Source organism: Cynocephalus volans, chromosome 13, assembly GCF_027409185.1.
Source record: "Cynocephalus volans isolate mCynVol1 chromosome 13, mCynVol1.pri, whole genome shotgun sequence".
NCBI classification, from domain to species: domain Eukaryota; kingdom Metazoa; phylum Chordata; class Mammalia; order Dermoptera; family Cynocephalidae; genus Cynocephalus; species Cynocephalus volans.
Window position 1 is genome coordinate 25,194,603 of NC_084472.1, and position 23,617 is coordinate 25,218,219.

The 23,617-nt window shown below is 33.3% G+C and overlaps 1 non-coding gene across 1 annotated transcript; it reads left to right on the forward strand.

Moving 5' to 3' along the window:
* Positions 1 to 21,559: 21,559 nt before the first annotated feature.
* On the forward strand, positions 21,560 to 21,666 carry LOC134362257 (U6 spliceosomal RNA). Its single transcript, XR_010021538.1, has one exon. It is a non-coding gene; the product is annotated as a U6 spliceosomal RNA (small nuclear RNA).
* Positions 21,667 to 23,617: the final 1,951 nt, after the last annotated feature.

Genomic DNA, 23,617 nt, shown 5'->3' on the forward strand with positions numbered 1-23,617 from the left:
TACACAGGTACACATGCATACTTGTTTTATAATGTAATTGTTCTTACAATAACTCTTTGAGAAATGGTATCATAATTTTATAATAGTTTTGATACATTTTAAAATTATTTCTAATGAGAAATTGTGTTTAGATTCAATTAAGTAGATTTTCATGCTCACAATGTATCTGCTTGCTAGATCAAATCAAAAAATGACTTGTAAACATTTTTGGTATTCAGGTTTTTTCCCCATATTTTCTTTGACTTTTTCTTGTGGGAAAAAAATAACAGTATTTTTCATCATTAATTTCATATCACAATCTGACAGATTTTACTGCTCCATCTACATTTTAATAAATCAATTTTTAAAAAGGATCTATGCCTTTACTCTACATGGTATGGTTCCCCACTTGATTTTGCTGCTTAATTTTGCTACAAATGTATTGAATCTGGCTCACAGATGTATTTTGTTTGGTCAGAATAATTGGTATGTGTCTCTGTATTTATGTTTTTATATATGAGCAAAAATGTACACATAAACAATCAAACAAATAAATATCTTTAAATGGTTTTTCGATAGGGCACACATCCTCCAGTTCACCACAGGCCCTGCCCCTCTCTATTGCCTTATTTTGAGCTGTTTCACCATCTGTCTGCCAGGAAGACAGATGAGTTTTTACTCCATGTCTTAAGGTCTCCAGATTGACAGATCCCTGTTATAAATCACTGCCAATGCCTAGTGGAGACACAATAGTTTTAGTGTTCTCCAATACTTTCTCTGCTCGTTTTTCCTGCTGAACTTGTTACTTAAATATATGACAGTTATTTATTTTTAAAGCAATTCAGACTAAATTCATGGACTAATAGAGATCATAGTATTCTATGTAAAAGATGGCTAAATCTATGTGAAATATTCCAAAGGCTTTTATTCTGATAATATTACATTTATCAGATATAGAGAAAAGCAGTTAACTTTTGCTATGAAAAACTTTTAGAGGAGAAGCTATGACATTTCTACATTTTTGTGTCTATCTAATATAAAAATGAAAAACCAAATTTCATTAATTTCCCACTAACCATTTTACGTACATTTGCCCTTTGTGGAAATTTGCCATCATTCTTGTTTCCTTGCAAGGGCACATTCAATCAATTCCAGTATTATAAAAATGACAGGCAGATAGCATTAGTTATTGTCAAGCCTAGTGTGGGCTTGTACTTGGTCCTTTTCCAAGAACAATTCTTCTAAGGGTCAGCAGATTTTAAAAATGTTTATTTTTAAATCTTGACAGTTTCTTAAATGGTAATTTTACTGCATTACATGATATCTTCTAAGTTCAACTTTTGTAAGGAAAGAAGAGCATATGTAAATGTAAATATAATAATATGCATATGTGTATATTTACATATTATGAAAATGCATATAAGTGTATATACATGTAGATATGTATGAATATGTATATGTATATATACATATAAATATGAATGTATATGTATCTTTGGCATTAGATCAGATTTGGGAATTTTATCTAATGATTTATAGTAGAAGCATGGTGATTTGTCTAAAAAGACTGGGAGATTGAGTTGGAGGGGCTGGCATTAGATATGCCAAAAGATTGGGGGAATTAAAACAGATAATGACAATGGCATTTCAAACAAATGGACACATGAACAGAGTCTAATTTGTATGAATTTTAGTCCATACAGAAGAAAATATTAATTATGTCAGTCTGAAATGGAAAGACAGGGATTGCACATAGCGTCAGAAATCTAGGTTGTGTTTTCCATTATTGCCTTCCAGGCAAATAGATCCAAGAACTTTGTACAAGAATGAGAAGGTGACAAGACTAAAGCTTAAGTTTCAAGGTAAAATCTTAGTCTCAGGAAAGGATCTCTGGTAAACAGGCTGAGTTTTAGTATTCCTCAGAGGGTAAGGTAGTAGTATAGGAAACAAATTGGCATTTATTGAGTACTTTGTACTATATGCTATGCTGGGCACAGGTAATAAAAACTGAAATAGGGGTGAAAAATAGGGGTTGAGAGAAAGCTCCAGTGAATGAGAGAGTTGAACTCTTTAGGTCTAGAGAGCCCATAGACAGACCCTGGGAGCATTATGCCAGAGAAACAACATAGAAGCTTCCCTAGAATACCAAACTGCCTAAATAAGACCAGGATATCCTGGGGCGCTTCTTGATTCAGTCAGGAAGAGTTCAGAAACTGCATTCCAACTGGCCTGCAAGTAGGGTGCTGAGTGGAGCATAGTTATTGGAGTGCTGGAAAAACAATCTAATCTTTATGGCTAACATTTAGTATCTAAAACAATCTAGTTTAAACTTGGAATACTTCATATTAATAGGTGTACTTTTTTAAAACTTATGAATATCATTCTTTTGCATAATTGCAGTCATAACTCTTACTTATAAAATAGATGTATGTCTAAAAATGTATATGTAAATAATTATTGTTTTAATAATTCAGTTCTACTTTAAGTGCATAAGGAACTCAATTTAAAAAAAAAAAATCAAATAAGGCTAACAGAGATATGAACTTTGTCCCCCAATGCATGGCCTTATATTTTTATAGAATTTTACAATTTATAATAAACATTTTCACTTCTTTTATACTATTTGAATCTCATAACTCTGTATGTTACACAAAGTGTGTATAATTAGGTAGGCACATTTTGTAAAAGCAGCAGACGTTAATAAAGAAATAGAAATATGTTTGATGCTGCACAGCATCTAAAAATTAGCTCTAGGCCTTAGGACATCCTTATCTTTCTGTGTGTGTGTACCACATTGGCTTTATGTTTTCATTTTTATTTTTGGCAGCTGGTGGGTACAGGGATCCGAACCTGTGAACCCGGTGCTATAACGCTGTTTAACCAAATGAGCTAACCGGCCAGGAACTTCTATGTTTTTTAAAAAATGTACTCTTAACCTTTTTAGGTGTTACAGCCTGTGGTTGGGGTCTAACTAGTGAGAAAATGCATCTTACTCCTCGGTTACACCAGCAGTAGTACAGCGCATCCTCCTAGCAGGTGGTATGGCACCCTGGAGCTTGGAGAATGTAGCTCCCCTTTCTCACACTTGACTCCTCCCTCCACATTCCTCCTTACAGTACTCAGTTGGTACTCTGAGGATCTGATTCTGCACCCTGGAGAACCCTCCTACAAGCTGGGTGTCCCTTCTCTACGGAGTTTTAACAGTAAAGAGTAGCCTGCATAGTTGCCCATGAGTCAGCCTGCTTGGTGGAATTTTCCTCTTTCTTTCCATTCCGATTTTCTTGCTGTCCCTTAGATTCTGTTTTCCTATGTCCTTATAGACAGCCAAGTTTCATTTCCTCCACTGCCTCAGCGGTTGAGAATGGACTGCACCACACCCTGGTTTTAGATAGCCCATAGTTCTTCATTGCTAAGATGCCCTGCTTTGCTCCTTGATGGCTTCCAGGTTCAATAAGCATACCTCGAGTATAGCTATATGGCTTAAAAAATTTTTGTATTTTGCTCTACCAGCAAAATGGACCACCTGTCAATCTTTTCCTTTAATATTAGCTTTTAATAATTACTACTTCATTTGGTTTGATTGATTCACTAAATTTGTGATTGGACAATTTTAATAATTTTTTTTATTGCTATTGGAATTGTACAGTGTTTCACTTATAAAATGAGTAAATGTAAATTGTGGGCTGATTTACAGAAATAAGCTGTCACATACCAGAATGGTTCTTTTGGGAGAAATACATTTCAGATTACAAACAGATGATTCAAACCAGAATTTAAAAAAAAAAAAAAAAACTATTTGCAGCTTTAAGGTTGCTTAAGTTTGGTTGTTTTGAAATAAAGCACACCTGTTTGACTCAAATTGTTAAAACCGTACTTAACATTTCTTCTATTACAGCTGAGTTTACAAATACTACTGTTGAGTGGAAGGCATTTATAATTCTGGGTTTGATAAAGTGAAATTCCTTCACCTTATAAGTTTTCATTGCTCAGTCATGCCTTAGTTGAATTCACATATTATGTGTCAGAAAATAAGTTTTGACCTGTGAAATATCAGAATTCAGAAAATAACCAAGAATCATAACTTACTTTGATGCATTTGAAAAGAAATCCACCAGTCAATCAAAAGAGTTTAACATTTAAATGAAAAAAAAAAAAAAAAAAAAGCAGAGAGGAAAGAAATTAGTTGGATCAAATTAAAAACACAGGATACTTCAGAAAACTATGTATATGGCCAGAATTCTTGAAGAAAAGAAAGACTATATGGGACAAAGAGACCTGTAGTTTTTAGTAGAAAATAACAGAAAGAAGAATGTTAGGAAGACTAAATTAGTATTTAAGAATCCAGACAGTAAAAGCAAGTGGAGAGAACTTGAGTGAGAATGAAACTAATGAATTAGCTACAAACTAGTAAGCCAGAAAAAAGAATATGCATGATGTTTTCCTATCGGAGATAGAAGAGCAGAGATGAGATATGGCATTGATTGAGAATATCCATTATTCAGATATCTGCAGGAGTCTCATTTTTTCTGAAAGCAGACAATTTGGAAAATTTCTGTCTTGTCAATTTTATTTCCAACAAGCAGTGAAAAAAATGTACACACACACATACACACAGTGTTGGTGTTTAGAATGAAGAAAATTCAGGAGTATGATGATGGCTGTCTTTAAGTAAAGGAAGATATGTTATGTGACAAAGAAATTACTTAAGCCTAATACACAATTCCAGAGGCTGTAATTAGGACCAATGCACAGAAATTGAAGAGGAATTGAGTTTAACTCAATAAATGCAGAAGTTGTTATTGATTCATTTTAAGGGGTAGAGATATATAACAATGTAATATGCCTTCTAGTGAGGAAATAAGATGGTAATCATGGGTTTATTTGTGGTTTGGAAGTCCAAATAGGTAAGTTTCTGAGTCCAAAGAACATGAATCTTTGTTAGAAGGGAAGAAAATGCTGCTACTAGTGATAGTAATAGCTAAAGTTTATTGGAAGCTTACTGTAATTCAGATACTATTTTAACTCCTTCACTTACTAACTTATGAGAAGAGTGAATATCATCAAAGAGAAGACAATAATCAAGAGAAAACCTGTATAGGATGAACTTTAAAAGTTTCAGGTATTGAAACTTTAATAGTTTCAATTCTGGCTTCTTGAGCAAGATAAAATAACGTGGCATGAATACATGGAACACTAGTTTAAAAGATGCTGATAACTTAAAGAAAGCACTTTCAATATAATATTGAGAAGGATCTAAACAGAGTTAGAAGCTGGTAAGGACCCCAGCTACAGTAATTATAATTCAGAATTTTAGATGCAATAGTCAATGATGGTAGAGGGTTGTGGGGAAATAATTAGAACATGAGAATTTTTTAAAAACACCTTCTTAGGATTAAAACACACAGGCAAAATAAATGAATTCAATTGACTTCTATCACATTCTATACATGTTTCTTTCTAATAAATATTATTTATTTGTCTAAAATTATTTTATGCAATATGGCTATTTATGTCAGCACCAAGTTTGACCAGATACTATATTATTATTTACTTAAATGATAATAGAAAATGCAATATCTATACATTTTTAGTCTAAATGAGAATCCTGGTTTTGTGGCACCATTAAAATAATATTAACATGACAAATAATTTAAATGAGTGTTGTAGATGGTGTTCTACCAACAGTAATTTCCTTTCCTCATGAGGAATAAAAATCTACTCTACCTCAAATTTGAAAACTGATATGGGATTGTTATAAGGAATCAACAGGCAATATCAAAAATATCTATGGGAATATATCTACTGCACTTAATAATATGCACTTAATAATAGCACACCCAAATATTTTTTAATGAGGAAAATAGAATTTCTACTTCCCATAATACTTTTCCTTTAGGAATCACATATGCTTATGTTATTCTTCCTGGGGACTAAAAGTTTTAATTTGAATTTTTAAAAAACTTTAGTAGGTTACATACAGTCTCTGCAAAATTTTAGATTCTAGACTACACCCAATACTTTGTAAATACTCAAACATAAAATAAAGCCTTAAGTATGTTTTGGTTACTAAGTTTACAGAATGTTAATTTCCAAAGGAGAATATCTGAATTTGTGTGATGTTTCTCTGCTTGCTCCTTATCTTTATTATGATGGTATGTCTTACCTGTCTAAAGATGAGGACTTGAAATGCTAGAGATTAAATGATCTGACTTTGAACATAAATAAATCTCTGTAAAGCTTTGACAGGTCATTTTTTGAAAAAACTCTTCAAGCCACTGTAACATATTTAACAGATATACTCTCTAGATGTATGTTATCTTCATCCTAGGAAACCAATTCAGAGAACAATTTTTAATAGTCTATCAATTAAAGTGGTAACTATAGCAACTACAGTTTATTTTCTGTGGTTCTCCTGAGGCAAAAGCATGATTATTCATGATTCACTGGTCATTTTTATTTTTTGCCTCCTATGTTACTTTGAAGAAATGCTTTCCATGTTACTTTCAAGAAAAACAATTTTAAAGAACACATTGAGAGAACTTGCTCTACCAGGTATCAAGATTTATGATAAAGCTGTAATTATGAAGAGTATAGGATTGGTGCAAAGATATACAAACAAATATAGCAGAATAGAGACATTAAAGACAGACTCATGCACACACATACAAACACACACATATACATACACCACACTCACACAATACACACACACACACCACTCTCATACATACAGACACACACAAACGTATTTTATATAAGTGGATCAGTGGGGAAAAGAGACGTTTTAACCTGTTATACTGGAATGAGTGATTATGTAAAAAAAATGGGGATTACATTTTTTCTTTATATTATACACAAAAATAAATTCCAGTGGATCCAAATCTAAATATGAAAGGAAAGCCTATAAAATTTTAAGAAGACATATAATAAAATAATATTTTCACAACTTCAGTCTAAGGAATGGATTTCTTAACTGGGGAAAAAACCCCAAATAAATGAAAATAACAAAAAGAACTGCTAAATGGAACTTCCATTAAAAAAAAAGAATTCTGTGTATCAAAATAAACAATAAAAGCAGTGTGAAGCCATGCCCCATTTGCAACACATATGAAACATTTTCAGAATATATAAAGTACTTGCATAAGTCTATCTATGAAAAAGTTAAAAATCTAATAGTAATACTGTAAAGAATTTTGTACAGGTACTGTATAGAACAGAACATCAAGTTGGACCACAAATATTTGAAGTACTAATCAGAGAAATGCAAATACAGTTTTTTTAATACATACTTTTTTTTCATGAAGAAAATGTGAATTGTGCATTTTCTGAATCAATATATGCTTGAAATTGCTCAATTTCTTCCCAGATTTAATTTTGTACGTAGTCAGTCTTCAAGTATTTTCTCCTTATGGATAATCTAATTTTTTAGTCTGGATGATTTTATGGTAATTTTTTTCACTTTTACAATTTGGAAATGTTACAAAACTATGATTATTTTTGCCAGATATTTAGTTTTTTTAAATGAAGATTTAAGTTGAAATTTAAAAAAACTATTTTTCTTAGATTATTTCCCCCTCTCCCCCATTCTCTCCAAATAGATTCCTATATATAAGATTTCCATATTAATTCTCCTCATTTCTTCCTTTGTTTTCTTCCTAACTTGAATCTCTTTTTATTTTATCATTCATGGAGTTTGGTAAAATTCCTGAGGTTCTCTTTCATTTCAATCAATGATCTGCTTTTCTGCCCTATTCAATCTATTATTCATTACTTTTTTTAAAAAGAAACCTTACAATCATGATTTGCATTTCCAAGAACTCCAGTATTTTGTTATTACTACATTTCATAAGAGGCAGCTCTAGATTTACTAATGCAAAGTCCTTTCTAATTTTCCCCAAAACAAAATAATTCTCTTCCTGCTCTCAAAAGGAGAAAATGGAACTGAGGACACCAGAGAGGAAGGAGTGAGGGGTAAAGGGTGAGGGAGAAATTGGTAAAGGGCCACAAAAAATGTTTATATTGTGTAATGATAAAAAATTCTAAAAAGCAATAATTCTCTTCTTGTTCTTGTAATGACAATTTTTGCAGAGTATTACTTGCTGTCAGTTTTCATTTTGCCCTATTCTCTTCGATGTTAAGCGTTTTTATATTTCTGGATTTTTTTTTTCCTTTTTTCTTTACACCTATATATAGAGAAATCTATCTATCTATCTATCTATCTATCTATCTATCTATCTATCTATCTATCTATCTATCTATCTATCTATGATCTATCTATCTATCTATCTATCTATCTATCTATCTATCTATCTATCTATCTATCATCTATCTATCTATCAGCAGTGGTAGAGTTGGCTGTTTATCTAATATTGTTATAACTAATCAATTCCTTTAATCTCAGATACAAGTCTAAGTATTTAGATACATTGTAAAATGTCTTTTGTATGTTAAGTATAAAATTTTCTGGGTTTTGGCAGAGAGAAATAAATAGTTTTGGAGCAAAGAGTTTTTCCTCTGTTAGGAACAATCTCTCCTTTATGTGAGCATTGGCAACCCAAACACAGATAAAGTAGCTTCTCCCTCTCTAACTGTCCACATGTGAATTTCCATGTTTTCCCAGTTCCAGCCAACAAACTATCTCCGTAAATCTATTTATTCCCTGATCCCTAGAGATTAGGTACTGATTTGGAAGCTCAAATAGGGTCATGCTGTTCTCGTATGTCTTGTTTTTCAGTCCTTCTAATGGACAGTCTCCACTTTAATAAATAAAATGCTTCTTGTTGTAATTTTACGATGTGGGAATTTAATTTAAAGTGATTCAGCCACTTTGGAGGACACTTTTGCAATTTTTCACAAAACTGAACATACTCTTCCCATATGATCCAGCAATCACACTTGCTGGTGTTTACCCAAAGGAGGTGAAAATGTATATCCACACAAAACCCTGCACGCAGATGTGTATAGCAGCTGTGTTCATAATTGCCAAAACTTGGATGCAACCAAGATATCCTTCAGTAAGTGGATGAATAAACTGTGGTGCGCATAGATAATGAAATATAATTCAGCACTAAGAAGAAATGAGCATCAAGCCATGAAAAGATATGGAGGGATCTTAAATGTATACTGATAAGTGAAAGAAGCCAATCTGAAAAGGCCACATATTGTGTGATTCCAGCCATATGTCATTCTGAAAAGAGCAAAACTAAAGAGAGCACAGAGGATTTTTACTGTAGTGAAGATACCATGTACGCTACTTTAATGGCAGATACATGTCATACATTTGTCTGAACCCATAGAATGTACAACACCAACAGGGAACCCTAATGTAATCTATAGACTTTGGTTGAGAATATGTCAATGTAGGTTCATCAACTGTAAAAAAAAAATATCACTGTAATGGGGGATGTTGTTAATGGGGGAAGCTATGTATGTGTAGGGGCAGGGGTTACATGGGAAATCTCTCTGCCTTCTGCTCAATTTTGTTGTGAACCAAAAACTGTTGTAAAAGAGACCTATTTAAAAGTGCTGCAATATCAATAAAGAATTCCCACAAAAAATAGCACTTAACTCAAAATCATTAAGAACAAACAGACTACAGCAAGTTATTTTAAATATATGTATAAAAAAGTAAACACCAAAATTGAAGAAACTGTTTGGGCACTATGTCACATGGTTAAAAATAAATGTAGCAGAAATTCACATTGAAATTAATGGGATTGCCTGCAATTTTGTAAAATATTATAATGTAATTCTCTTAAATCTTTAAATAATACAAAATCATTTTTAATCTACTTCTAATTAATTATAAAAATTTAAAAGGAAATTCTTAATTCTTGCTTAAGCAGAGCAAGTAGTTCTTTGTTCTTTTGTCACTGTTTAGGTAACCTGAGATTTTATTCCCTACCTCTGTTATTAATTTTTAACATTACTGAACATATCCTTCAATGTTTTTTCACATTATTATAGATGGGTTTCCTATTGCATCTATAAGTTATTCATATTAAACCAATTCTAAACTGCTTTTGAGGTCTACCTCCTGACTTGTTCATTTTGTGCTCTTAAAAGCTCAAATTGTATTTTCATATGTAATGAATTATTTTTTTCTTTTCTACAGATATCTATTTGTAAATATATTTTTAGTGACTTCACACACGAAAGTTTACTTGAGTGGCTATTGAATTCTGGTGTTTTAAAATATTTGCTGTTGCAGAAAAGAAGAATTTTATTTTATAACTTTTCAAAGTCTGTTTTCTGCTTGGATTTTTGAAGTGTTTTTACTTCTTCATTATGTAATCCAAAATAATTGTTAGATATTTTTAGGTGTGAATGTTCTTTTGGGTGACTGATACTCAATGAAGAGGTTTGACAAATACTCTAAAGATCCATTTTTAAGTCAGAAAATACTTTTAACCTGCAATTTTGTCATTTTTTTAAAAAATTTTATTTTGTCGATATACATTGTGGCTGATTATTGCTCCCCATCACCAAAACCTCCCTCCCTTCTCCCTCCCCCCCTCCCCCCCAACAATGTCCTTTCTGTTTGCTTGTCGTATCAACTTCAAATAATTGTGGTTGTTATATCTTCTTCCCCCCCCCCCGGTTTGTGTGTGTGTGTGTGTGTGTGTGTGAGTGTGTGTGTGTGTGAATTTATATATTAATTTTTAGCTCCCACCAATAAGTGAGAACATGTGGTATTTCTCTTTCTGTGCCTGACTTGTTTCACTTAATATAATTCTCTCAAGGTCCATCCATGTTGTTGCAAATGGCAGTATTTCATTCGTTTTTATAGCTGAGTAGTATTCCATTGTGTAGATGTACCACATTTTCCGTATCCACTCATCCGATGATGGGCATTTGGGCTGGTTCCAACTCTTGGCTATTGTAAAGGGTGCTGCGATAAACATTGGGAAACAGGTATACCTTCGACTTGATGATTTCCATTCCTCTGGGTATATACCCAACAGTGGGATAGCTGGGTCGTATGGTAGATCTATCTGCAATTGTTTGAGGAACCTCCATACCATTTTCCATAGAGGCTGCACCATTTTGCAGTCCCACCAACAATGTATGAGAGTTCCTTTTTCTCCGCAGCCTCGCCAGCATTTATCGTTCATAGTCTTTTGGATTTTAGCCATCCTAACTGGGGTTAGATGGTATCTCAATGTGGTTTTGATTTGCATTTCCCGGATGCTGAGTGATGTTGAGCATTTTTTCATATGTCTGTTGGCCATTTGTATATCTTCCTTAGAGAAATGCCTACTTAGCTCTTTTGCCCATTTTTTAATCGGGTTGCTTGTTTTCTTCTTGTAAAGTTGTTTGAGTTCCTTATATATTCTGGATATTAATCCTTTGTCAGATATATATTTTGCAAATATTTTCTCCCACTCTGTTGGTTGTCTTTTAACTCTTTTAATTGTTTCTTTTGCTGTGCAAAAGCTTTTTAGTTTGATATAATCCCATTTGTTTATTTTTCCTTTGGTTGCCCATGCTTTTGGGGTCGTATTCATGAAGTCTGTGCCCAGTCCTATTTCCTGAAGTGTTTCTCCTATGTTTTCGTTAAGAAGTTTTATTGTTTCAGGGTGTATATTTAAATCCTTAATCCATTTTGAGTTGATTTTAGTATACGGCGAGAGGTATGGATCTAGTTTCATTCTCCTGCATATGGATATCCAGTTATCCCAGCACCATTTGCTGAAGAGGCAGTCCCTTCGCCACTGAATACGCTTGGTGCCTTTGTCAAAGATCAGCTGACAGTAAGTGTGTGGGTTGATTTCTGGATTCTCTATTCTATTCCATTGATCAGTGTATCTGTTTTTATGCCAGTACCATATTGTTTTGGTTATTATAGCTTTGTAGTATAGCTTAAGTCAGGTAGTGTTATGCCTCCAGCTTTATTTTTTTTGCTCAGCATTGCTTTGGCTATGCGTGGTCTTTTATTGTTCCATATAAATGTCTGGATAGTTTTTTCCATTTCTGAGAAAAATGTCTTTGGAATTTTGATGGGGATTGCATTGAATTTGTATATCACTTTGGGTAGTATGGACATTTTCACTATGTTGATTCTTCCAATCCAAGAGCATGGGATATCTTTCCATCTTCTTGTATCCTCTCTAATTTCTCTCAGCAGTGGTTTGTAGTTCTCATTATAGAGATTTTTCACCTCCTTGGTTAACTCAATTCCTAAGTATTTTATTTTTTTGGTGGCTATTGTAAATGGGCAGGCTTTCTTGACTTCTCTTTCTGCATGTTCCCTATTGGAGAAAAGAAATGCTACTGATTTTTGGTTGTTGATTTTGTATCCTGCTACTGTGCTGAAATCAGTTATCAATTCCAGCAGTTTTTTTGTAGAGGTTTTAGGCTGTTCGATATATAGGATCATGTCATCTGCAAACAGGGACAGTTTGACTTCATCTTTTCCAATCTGGATGCCCTTTATTTCCTTCTCTTCTCTGATTGCTCTGGCTAGTATTTCCAACACTATGTTGAATAGGACTGGTGAGAGTGGGCATCCTTGTCTAGTTCATGTTCTTAAAGGAAAAGCTTTCAGCTTTTCCCCATTCAGGATGATATTGGCAGTGGGTTTATCATATATGGCTTTAATTATGTTGAGATAATTTCCATGTATACTTAACTTATAGAGGGTCTTTGTCATGAATGAATGTTGAATTTTATCAAATGCTTTTTCTGTATCTATAGAGATGATCATATGGTCCTTGTGTTTGACTTTATTAATATGGTGTATCACATTTATTGACTTCCAGGGCAAGGCGGTGCCGAGCAGGGTCTTGAAGGCCCAGCTGATAGACGAGGGGTGCAGAAGACACGCCCCAGCCCAGCACAGTGTGCACAGAGGGGGGAGACGTGCGGCCAGGGAGGCGGAGACTCAACAGAAACCACACACCCAGTGGGGTCGCCACTGCACGATCTAACAGCCTGGGCCAGAGCACACGGAACAGGGAGAAGTCCTGCACGGGAAGTGAAAGCTCAACAGAGATCACACACCCTGTGGTACGTGATCCACCAGCCCAGCAGAGTCCAAGCTGACCAGAAAGGTGGCTCCCCGGAGAAGCCCAAGACCCGAGGCAACCACACACACAAGGCACTAGAGGCCAACTGAGCAGTCACGGAGGGAGCCATACGAAATTGGCAACCACAGCAACATCCTAGTTAGTCATTAGTCTTAAACCGGTGAGCTGTGAAACCCCCGGCCACAATGAATAAACACCAAAATAAGATACCAGAAATACAAAAAATCAAGAAAGTACACCACCAAAAGTTAATAAATCTCAAACTCTAGATCCTATAGAACAAGAAGCCCTTGAAATGACTGACAAGGAATTTCAAGTGATAATTCTAAGGAAGCTGAATGAGATAAAAGAAAACTCAGCTAGACATCATGATGAAATGAGGAAAAGTATACAGGATCTGAAAGAGGAAATGTACAAGGAAATCAATGTCCTGAAAAAAAATGTAGCAGAAATTGCTGAACTGAAGAAGTTATTCAACGAAATAAAAAAACACAACGGAGAGTTTAACCAGCAGGCTTGTCGAAGTTGAAGAGAGAACCTCTGAACTTGAAGATGGGCTATTTGAAATAACAAAGCACACAAAAAGAAAGAAAAAAGAATCAAGGACATCGAAGAAAATCTGAGAGAGATATCAGACAACCATAAGCGATCAAATATCTGAGTCATGGGTATTCCAGAAGGGGAGGAAAATGGAGATTCCATTGAAAACATATTCAACAAAATAGTGGCAGAAAACTTCCCAGGTATAGGAAAAATCACAGATCTCCAGATCCAGGAAGCTCAACGATCTCCAAATGTATTCAACCCAAAATACCTTCTCCAAGACATGTCATAGTCAAATTGGCAAAACTCAGAGACAAAGAGAGAATCTTAAAAGCTGCAAGAGAGAAGCGTCAAATCACCTATAAGGGAGCCCCAATCAGGTTAACATCAGACTTTTCATCACAAACCCTAAAAGCTAGAAAGGAATGGGATGATATTTTCAAAATACTAAAAGACAAAGATTGCCAGCCAAGAATACTCTACCCTGCAAGGCTATCCTTCCGAAATGAGGGGCAAATAGTATATTTCTCAGACAAACAAAAACTGTGGGAGTTCACTACCACAAGACCACCCTTACAAGAAATCCTCAAGGGAGTACTGGGTTTGGTTCCTGAAAAATAACTACCACTGCCATAAAAACCCAAGAAAAATCTAAACCCGCTAGTATAATAAAAATGGCATTCATGAAGAGAAAACAAGCTAACAAAAACACTATCTACAACCTAAGGAACCAACAAACACAGAAAACAAACAGTAAATCAGAAAGCAAGGAACAAAAGACACCTAAGACAACCAAACAACCAATAAAATGCTAGGAATAAATCAACACCTTTCAATAACAACTCTTAATGTAAAAGGCTTAAATTCCCCAATTAAAAGACACAGACTGGCTGACTGGATCAAAAAGCAGGACCCAACTATATGCTGCCTACAAGAGACCCACCTCACCCATAAAGATTCACACAGACTAAGAGTGAAAGGATGGAAAAAGATTTACCATGCAAACAGAAAAGAAAAACGAGCTGGAGTGGCTATTCTTATATCGGACAAAATAGACTTTAAACTAAAAACCATAAAAAGAGACAATGAGGGACACTACTTAATGATAAAAGGAGTGATCCATCAAGAAGAGATAACAATCATAAATATGTATGCACCCAATGTTGGAGCAGCCGGATTTATAAAACAAACTCTATTAGACCTAAAGAAGGAAATAGACACTAATACCATAATAGCAGGGGACCTGAACACCCCACTGTCAATATTAGACAGATCATCTAGGCAAAGAATCAGTAGAGAAACACAAGATCTAAACAAGACTCTAGACCAATTGGAATTGGCAGATATCTACAGAACATTCCACCCAACAACCTCAGAATATTCATTTTTCTCATCAGCACATGGATCATTCTCCAGGATAGATCACATATTAGGTCACAAATCAAGTCTCAATAAATTCAAAAAAATTGCAATTATCCCATGTATCTTCTCAGACCACAATGGATTAAAACTAGAAATTAATAACAAACGAAACTCTGGAAAATATACAAACACATGGAAATTAAACAGCATTCTACTTAATGACTTATGGGTCCAAGAAGAAATCAAGCAGGAAATCAAAAAATGTCTTGAAACTAATGAAAACAATGATACATCATACCAAAACCTGTGGGATACTGCAAAAGCAGTATTGAGGGGAAAATTTATTGCATTAAACGCTCACTTCAGAAGAATGGAAAGATGGCAAGTGAACAACCTAACACTTCACCTTAAAGAACTAGAAAAACAAGAACAATCCAAACCTAAAGTTAGCAGACGGAAAGAAATCATTAAGATCAGAGCAGAACTGAATGAAATTGAAAACCAAAAAACAATTCAAAAGATCAACGAATCAAAAAGTTGGTTTTTTGAAAAGATAAATAAAATTGACAAACCATTAGCATGGCTAACAAAAAAAAGAAGAGAGAAGACTCAAATAACAAAAATTAGAAATGAAAAAGGCGATATTACAACTCATTCATCTGAAATACAAGGAATCATTCCAGACTACTATAAACAACTATACGCCAACAAATTTGAAAATCTGGAGGAAATGGATAAATTTCTGGACACACACAAGCTCCCAAAACTGAACCGTGAAGACGTAGAAAATTTGAACAGACCAATAACAATAAAGGAGATTGAAGGTATTATCAGTAGGCTCCCAACAAAGAAAAGCCCAGGACCAGATGGATTCACAGCAGAATTTTACCAAACATTCAAACAGGAATTGACACCGATTCTTTACAAACTATTCCAAAAGATTGAAATGGACGCAAATCTCCCAAACTCATTCTATGAAGCAAACATCATCCTGATACCAAAACCAGGTAAAGATATAACCAAAAAAGAAAACTACAGGCCAATATCCTTGATGAATATAGATGCAAAAATCCTTACTAAATTACTAGCAAACAGAATACAGCAACACATACGTAAAATTATTCATCACGATCAAGTGGGATTCATCCCAGGGATGCAAGGTTGGTTCAACAATTTTGTCATTTTTTATGGTATATTTCCTTTGCATACTTTATGAGGATTCGCAATTATCCATATGTTTTATCTTTTTTTCTTTGTTGTTTATGTAAAACATCTTTTTCTTTGCTATTTTTATAGTTTGTACTTCAACATATTCTGCATTCTAGAAAGATCCTCCTCCTCCACCAGAATGGGGAACACTGTATTTTCCACATTCTATTCACTCTTTCTTTTAGGACATACCCAGAAATATATCAATTTAAAAAACCATGCAGTAGTCACTGATTGATTTTTTTTGATAAACTTTATTTATTTTACAATGGTTCTATATTTACAGAAAAAGTGTGAAGATAGTACCAAAGGTTTCCATATACTGCATCTCCAGTATCTTGTATTATTAACATCTTACTTTAGTATAGAATATTTTTCACAATTAATGAATCAATATTGATGCAATTGTTATTAAGTAAGCCCATACTTTAAAAAAAAATCCATTTTTACCTTATGTCCTTTATCTGTTTCAGTTATTATCTGAGATAAACATTGTTAATATAAGATGGTGTACATTTTAGCTCACAGATTTCTTAAGAGGTTGACATGAGATAATGAATGTAACAGCACAACCCTAACAAGGTGCACATTGAAACAAGTGTTGGCTCCTTCACTGTCCTGAGCACTGGTGGACAAAATGGGAAACACAGGAGCTCTATGGAGTATGCAAGAAAATCTAGTATAGACAATGGAGGCTATATTAAATTTTTTTTTTTTGTCGTTTTTTCGTGACCGGCACTCAGCCAGTGAGTGCACCGGTCAGTCCTATATAGGATCCGAACCCGTGGCGGGAGCGTCGCCGCGCTGCCAGCGCAGCACTCTACCAAGTGCGCCACGGGCTCGGCCCTATATTAAAAATTTAATGATTCATATTTTATTATGTTTTTATTTATTTTTATATATCTTATAATTGCCTAATACACAAGTATATCAGTATATAGACTGATAACTAAATACACAGAAAGAGGGCCCTTATAGTGATAAGAATGCATAATTTTTAAAAAATGTGGAGCTCAAAGCCTTAGAAAAAAAATACCTGACATCTGAGACAAAAGATCTAGGTTTCGTATAACTGTTCAAATAATTACTAGGTGTATGTTCTTGAGAAAAAATGTTTTTATGTCTCAGTTCTTAGATATGTAAGTGGGATGCTACTACTACAAGAGATAATTAAAAGAGAAAACATAAAAGATAATTAATAACAATCTCATAATTTCTGTAATTTTTGTTGATGTCCTGAATTGGTAGAAACTAATAAAGGTGATTATTAAGGTTATGTTTCTCCTGAGTCACATCTGACATAGTTATCTCTCTTGAGCTGAAGTCTCAGTTACTTAGATCAATGAATATATCTATGGCCATATAAAATAATTCAATTATGTAATACATATTTGTTGTTCATTGTAGCTAACTTAAAGATAATTGTCCGATTTAGTGACAGCAAATTCACCAGTATATTGCAAAAACATGTTGTTTTTTAATGTCTGGGTGGGTGGACTTCAAGAATTACAGAAGATAGACACACTGATGTTCTTTCATTTTTTTTCCATTGTATACTTAATATCATAATTTGTCTATGAAATTCATCAATTATATGTTGCCTTTTAATATTTTATGACATTACTGTAAATTTTCCAAAATATTCTGCTTTTTAAGATTTTTAGACAATTATGAGAAATCTGTTTGCCTATTATCTTTCCAAACGTGGTTTTGATTCAAAGAAGTCTCTTGATCCTAGCACAATTTAGAGCACCTAAAAGTGGACTATGTTACAAAAAAGATTATTAAACTGAATTTAAATTAATTATTAATGTTGGTATAGATTACTTTTTATATTGTTTCCTTTATAGTCATATATATAGGTATATCTTTCTAAGTTATCAATACTAGAAAATGGGTCTTATTTATTCATTAAAATTTAATATAATTTGTGTTACTGTAGGTATTTATTAAGTAAACACATTAATGTTCTTTGTAAACCGATGTAAATAGAGATTCATGAACATTTATGATGATTAATGAATTCATAAATATTGTTTTTCTCTCTGAGCTCCTATGCTTGCTATGATAATGAATATTAAAGTAGCATTATGTTAGGAACCACTGCTTTATTTCATAGAATATTTAGTTTGGTGTGTTATATGGAATATTAAGCTTATTAGATAAGGAGACTTCTACTTCTGACCATGTTGGAGTAACAGTGACCATATTTTTACCCTACTGCATGAAACAATTAAACAAACAAACAAATGAAATAGAAAAAAAATGGTTCTTAAGATATTGGAAATCAAGTAATGAAAAACAATCACCCCTAAAAAACAGGAAACAAAAGAGGTTAGCTGCACAATTACTCCAGCTCATTGACTAAAGCAACTTTTAAGGCTGCATTACAAGATGGGAACTCAGGACAGATCAGTGATCTCCCTGAGTTGACAAGATGGAGATGGGAGTCTAGCAAGGACAAGACAATTGAGTTCTCAGGGGAGAGTACCAGGGAGAAGAGAGAGAACTAGGATCTGGAAGGTGTCTCCTTAAAGTATTCAGATGAGTACTCAACAACAGATGAATGTGTGGAAACTACCTGAGGCTCAGGAAAGAATCACCCAAAAGTATTACAGGTAAAAATTACCACAACTCAGACAGGGTCATGAATTTTGCCTATTCTCACCAACCAGAGTTGGAAAATTTCATGATTCACGAGTCATTAGATGGAGTTCTCACATGCGTTTTTCTTCAGTAGTTGGGATCATTAACCCTAGACTAAATGTTGCACTAATTCTTCATGACACAGCACAGAAGCAAAGCCGGAGAAGATCAAATTCTTTCTAAGCAGCTTCACTGCCTCCCCAAAGAAAACTCTAATGTATATATAGGAATAAAAAATATCCCCCACACAACAAAGTAAAATCACAATATCTTTCATCTAATTAATAATTTTTTTCAAAGAAGCAAGAAAACATTGGCCCTAATCAGAATATTTGGCAAAGAAGCAAGAAAACACTGACCATAATGAGAAAAAATTAAACAGTTAGACCTAAGCCAGAATTGACATAATGAGAAAATTAATCAATAAAGACATTAAAATAATTATGACTGTATTTTATATATTCAACAAACTATAAAAATTTTGAACATGTTAAGGACAGACATGAAAGCTACCAAAATGCCCTTAATCCAACTGAAATTTGGATTTTGTACATATTAAAAATACACAGGATAGGATTAATGACATATTGATATTGCATAAGAAAAATCCAGTAAACTTGAAAACACATCAATAGAAACTATTCAAAAGAAAACACACAAAGAAAGACAGAAAAAAACTTCAAACAGAACTTTAGTGAGTTGTGAATATATGCGAATTTGGAGTGCCTGAAGAAGAGTGAGGGAGTTCAGAAAATATTTGAAGAAATAATAAATGAATAAATTTAAAATTTGTTTAAAAGCACATACCTGAAGATCCAAAAGCACAGTAAAACCACATCACAAGAATCATAAAGAAAATTACCCCAAACAAGTAATAATCACGTTGCTTAATACCAGTAATATGGAGAAAAATCTTAGAAGTAGCCAGAAGAAAAACATACTATGTTCAGAGGAATACAAAAGAGAATGAAAACAGATTTCTTACTGAAAAATGCAAACAAAAAGTCAGTGAAGCAACATTTTAAGGTACTGAATGAAAAAGCTGTTAATGCAGAATCCACTCCCCAGCAAAAATACCTTATGAAAGCACAGACAAAATATTTTTCACAAATACAAAGGCTGTATGTGTTCATCACCAGCTGACTAGCTCTACAAGACATGTGGAAGGAAGTCCTTTAAACAGGAGGAATATGATGGAAAATGAAAAACTAAATCTAAACAAACAAAGATCACTGGAAAAAGTAATTACATGATTAATTAAAAAAAAAAATAGGGTTGGCCACTTAGCTCAGTTTGTTGGAGCATGGTGCTGATAACACCAGGATCTAGGGTTCGATCCCTCTACTGGCCAGCTGGAAAAAAAAAAATTATACATACACACATACTCATAGAATATCATAATACAAGAAAACATTTTGTTATTATTTAACATGTTTTAAAGCCTACGTAACCAAAAAACCAAAAATAGTAACAATGTAATGTGAGGTTTATTATGGAATATCTACAATTAAAATGTATGTATGACAACAGTAGCATAAAGTGTATAGTGTTGTAAGGTTATTAAACTACATGTGAACAGGTATATTACTTGATGACAACTGTGATAATTTAAAGATATATATCACACACTTAAAGCAATCACAATAAAAACAAAAAAGTTATAGCTAAAAAGTGAACATAGAAATATAGATGATAAAATGGTATCATTAAATAAAATGCTCAAGTCATTCAAAAAAACAAGAAAAGAAAAAAAAAGGGAAGAAAGAACAAATAAAACAACTATTAATTGAATAGCAAGATGATAGATGTAAAGCCAGGCATATCAGTGATCACCTTAAGCTTAAATAGTCTATATATCCTAATTAAAAACAGACATTGTCAGACTGAAGAAAGAAGAAAGACCAAACCATATTCTGTGTGCAGGAAACCTACCTTAAACATAAAGACACAAATAAGTTGAAATAAAAAGATGGAAAAATACATACAATGCAAGTACTTTTCAAAAGAAATCTGAATTAGCTACATTTGTATCGAAGTAGATTTCAGAACAAAGCACATTATCTGTGACAGAGTCACTTTCTAATGGCACAGAAATTAATTTACCCAGAGGAAATAACAATCCTAAATGTTTATGTACCTAATAATACAGCTTTAAACACATGAAGGAAAACTCTTGGAACTTCAAAGAAAGATAGAAATATTCATAATTACAGTAAAATTTCAACTTCTCTAGCTCAATAATAATAAAACAATAGTCAAGAAACATTATGAATACAGAATTCTTAGCCATCATTATTAACCAAATTGACTTAATTGACATTTAAAGAACACCTCACCCAACCACAGTAGCATGCACATTCTGATAAAAGATTCAGTAAACTAGAAGTAGAAGGGAGAATTCCTCAACCTCATAAGGTCTGGTATTAAAAAAAAATATGTAGTTAACATCAACTGAATGGTACAATACTGAATACATTTCCCATACATTCAGGAACAAAACAAGGATGTTTGCTGTCACCACTTGTATTTGCATTGTAATGGGAGTTCTAGCCAATGCAATAAGGCAAGAAAAGCAGCTGAATGAAATCCAGATTAGATAGGATAAAGTAAAACTATCTTTCTTGGGTGACATGCCCATTTATGTAGAAATCTCATTGACACTACCAAAAAGCTACAAGAATGAATAGTGAATTTAGCAAGATTACAGAACATAAGATCAATATACAAAAATGAATTATATTTTTATAGAATAGCAATTAATGATCAGAAGTTGAAATTTAAAAAAAAAAATAGTGCTCAGTTAGACAGCACACATACTAAAATTGGAATGATCCTGAGTAGACTAGCCTGGTCCCTTCACAAGGATAACATGCAAATTTGTGAAGGATTCCATATATGTAAGGAAAAACACTGTATAATTAATTCCACTTGTTTGAGGTATCCGGCATAGACAAATTCATAGAGATACAGCGTAGAATGGCAGTTTCCAGGGGCTCAGTGGGGAGGAAATAGGGAGTTATTTTTTGTTGGGACGATGAAAAATATTCTGGAGATGAGTGGTGGTGATGGTTTCACAACAGTGTGAATGTGCCTATTGCTACTGAACTGTAAAAAAATTCACTGAACTTAAAAAAGGCTAAATTGGAAAATTTTATGTTATATATATTTTACCATAATAAAAAACAAAAATAAATAAAATACATCACATTCAGGTACATTAGCATTAAGAAATAGGAAAGACTTCAGTAAACGTATCCAAATCAACTTTAAAAAGGGGAACTTAACTGCTAAATTTAAGACTTACTGTAGACTTACTGTAAAGCTTTAGTAATCAAGATATTGTGTCAAGATAGAGAAATAGATCAAAGGGACAGAATAGAGTCCAGGAAACAAGCAAACAAAACACCATATGTACGGTCAATTGATTTTCAACAAAGGTGAATATATAATTCGGTAGAGAAAATAGAATCCATTTATTAATACTGTTGAAAAAATTTGATATCTATGTGCAAAAATATGAACTTCAATCCTTACCTCTCAAGATAAACAAAACGATTCAAAATGGATTACAGACATAAATGTAAAAACTGAAAGTATAAAACTTTTAGAAGAAAACAATGGATAAAATCTTTATAACTTGGAGTTAGGCCAAGGTTTCTTAATCTTTTTATTATTGTGTTGGATACATCTCTGTTGTGGGGGCTGTCTTGTGCATCACAGGATGGTTAGTGGCATCCTAGGCCTCTACCCACCACATGCCTGTAAGTGTCTCTTCAGCCCTCAGTTGCAGCAATCAAAAATTGTCTCTAGACACTGACAAGTATCCTGTGGGGGAAAGAATTTCTTTTGGTTGAGAAGTACTTGTTTAGAGAAAAGTTTTTTAGCTGTAACAGCAAAAGCACAGTCAATGAAGGAACAAATTGATGAACAGGATTTATTATAATTAATTAATAATTTCTGCTCTTCAAAAGACACAGTTAAGAGAACAAAAAGGCAAGCAACAGGAATCCAGAATATGTAAAGAACTCTTAAAATGCACTAAGAAAACAAATAATACAATATAAACAGAAAAGTTTTGAAAAGATTCTTCATTAAATAAGACGTATGGCTCAATTTAGCCATTCCACAATGTACATATATTTCAAAACATTATATCATACATGATAAATATATACAATTTTATTTGTCAATTAAAAACATTAAAAATGATATATAGATTGCAAATGAGCACAGAGAAAGGTGCTGGATATCATTTGTCATTAGGTAAACGCCAATTAAAACCACAGTGAGATGCTACTATTCACCTATTTATAACATCTAAAATTGAACAGACTGACCATACTAAGTGTTGGCAAGGATTTTGGAACAAGTAGAACTTTCACACTCTGTGATATAAAATGTGAAAATTACTTTGGAAAGTAGTTTGGAAGTTTCTTAAAATATTAAATATGTGCCTACCATATACTCACCTATTTTACTCCATTCATGAAAAATAAAAGTATATATATGTATAAAAGCATAAACAAATTTTCAAATCTGCTTTTTTTAATAACCTAAAACTGGAAAGTGCCCGAATGAACCATCAACATGTAAATAAACATCTGTGGAAGTTCCATATAGTATTATATAGCAATAAAAAGGAACTAATGATATATATACAAACATGGGAGAGTCTCCAAATAGTTATGCTGAGTAAAAGAAGCCAGACATAAGACACTACATACCAAACAATTCCATTTACACAATATTCTAGAAAATGAAAATTAATCTAAAGTGTGAGAAAGCAGATCAATGTCTGCCCAGGAATGCAGGAGTTGGAGGGCTGGTATAAAGGGATTACAAAGAAGTAC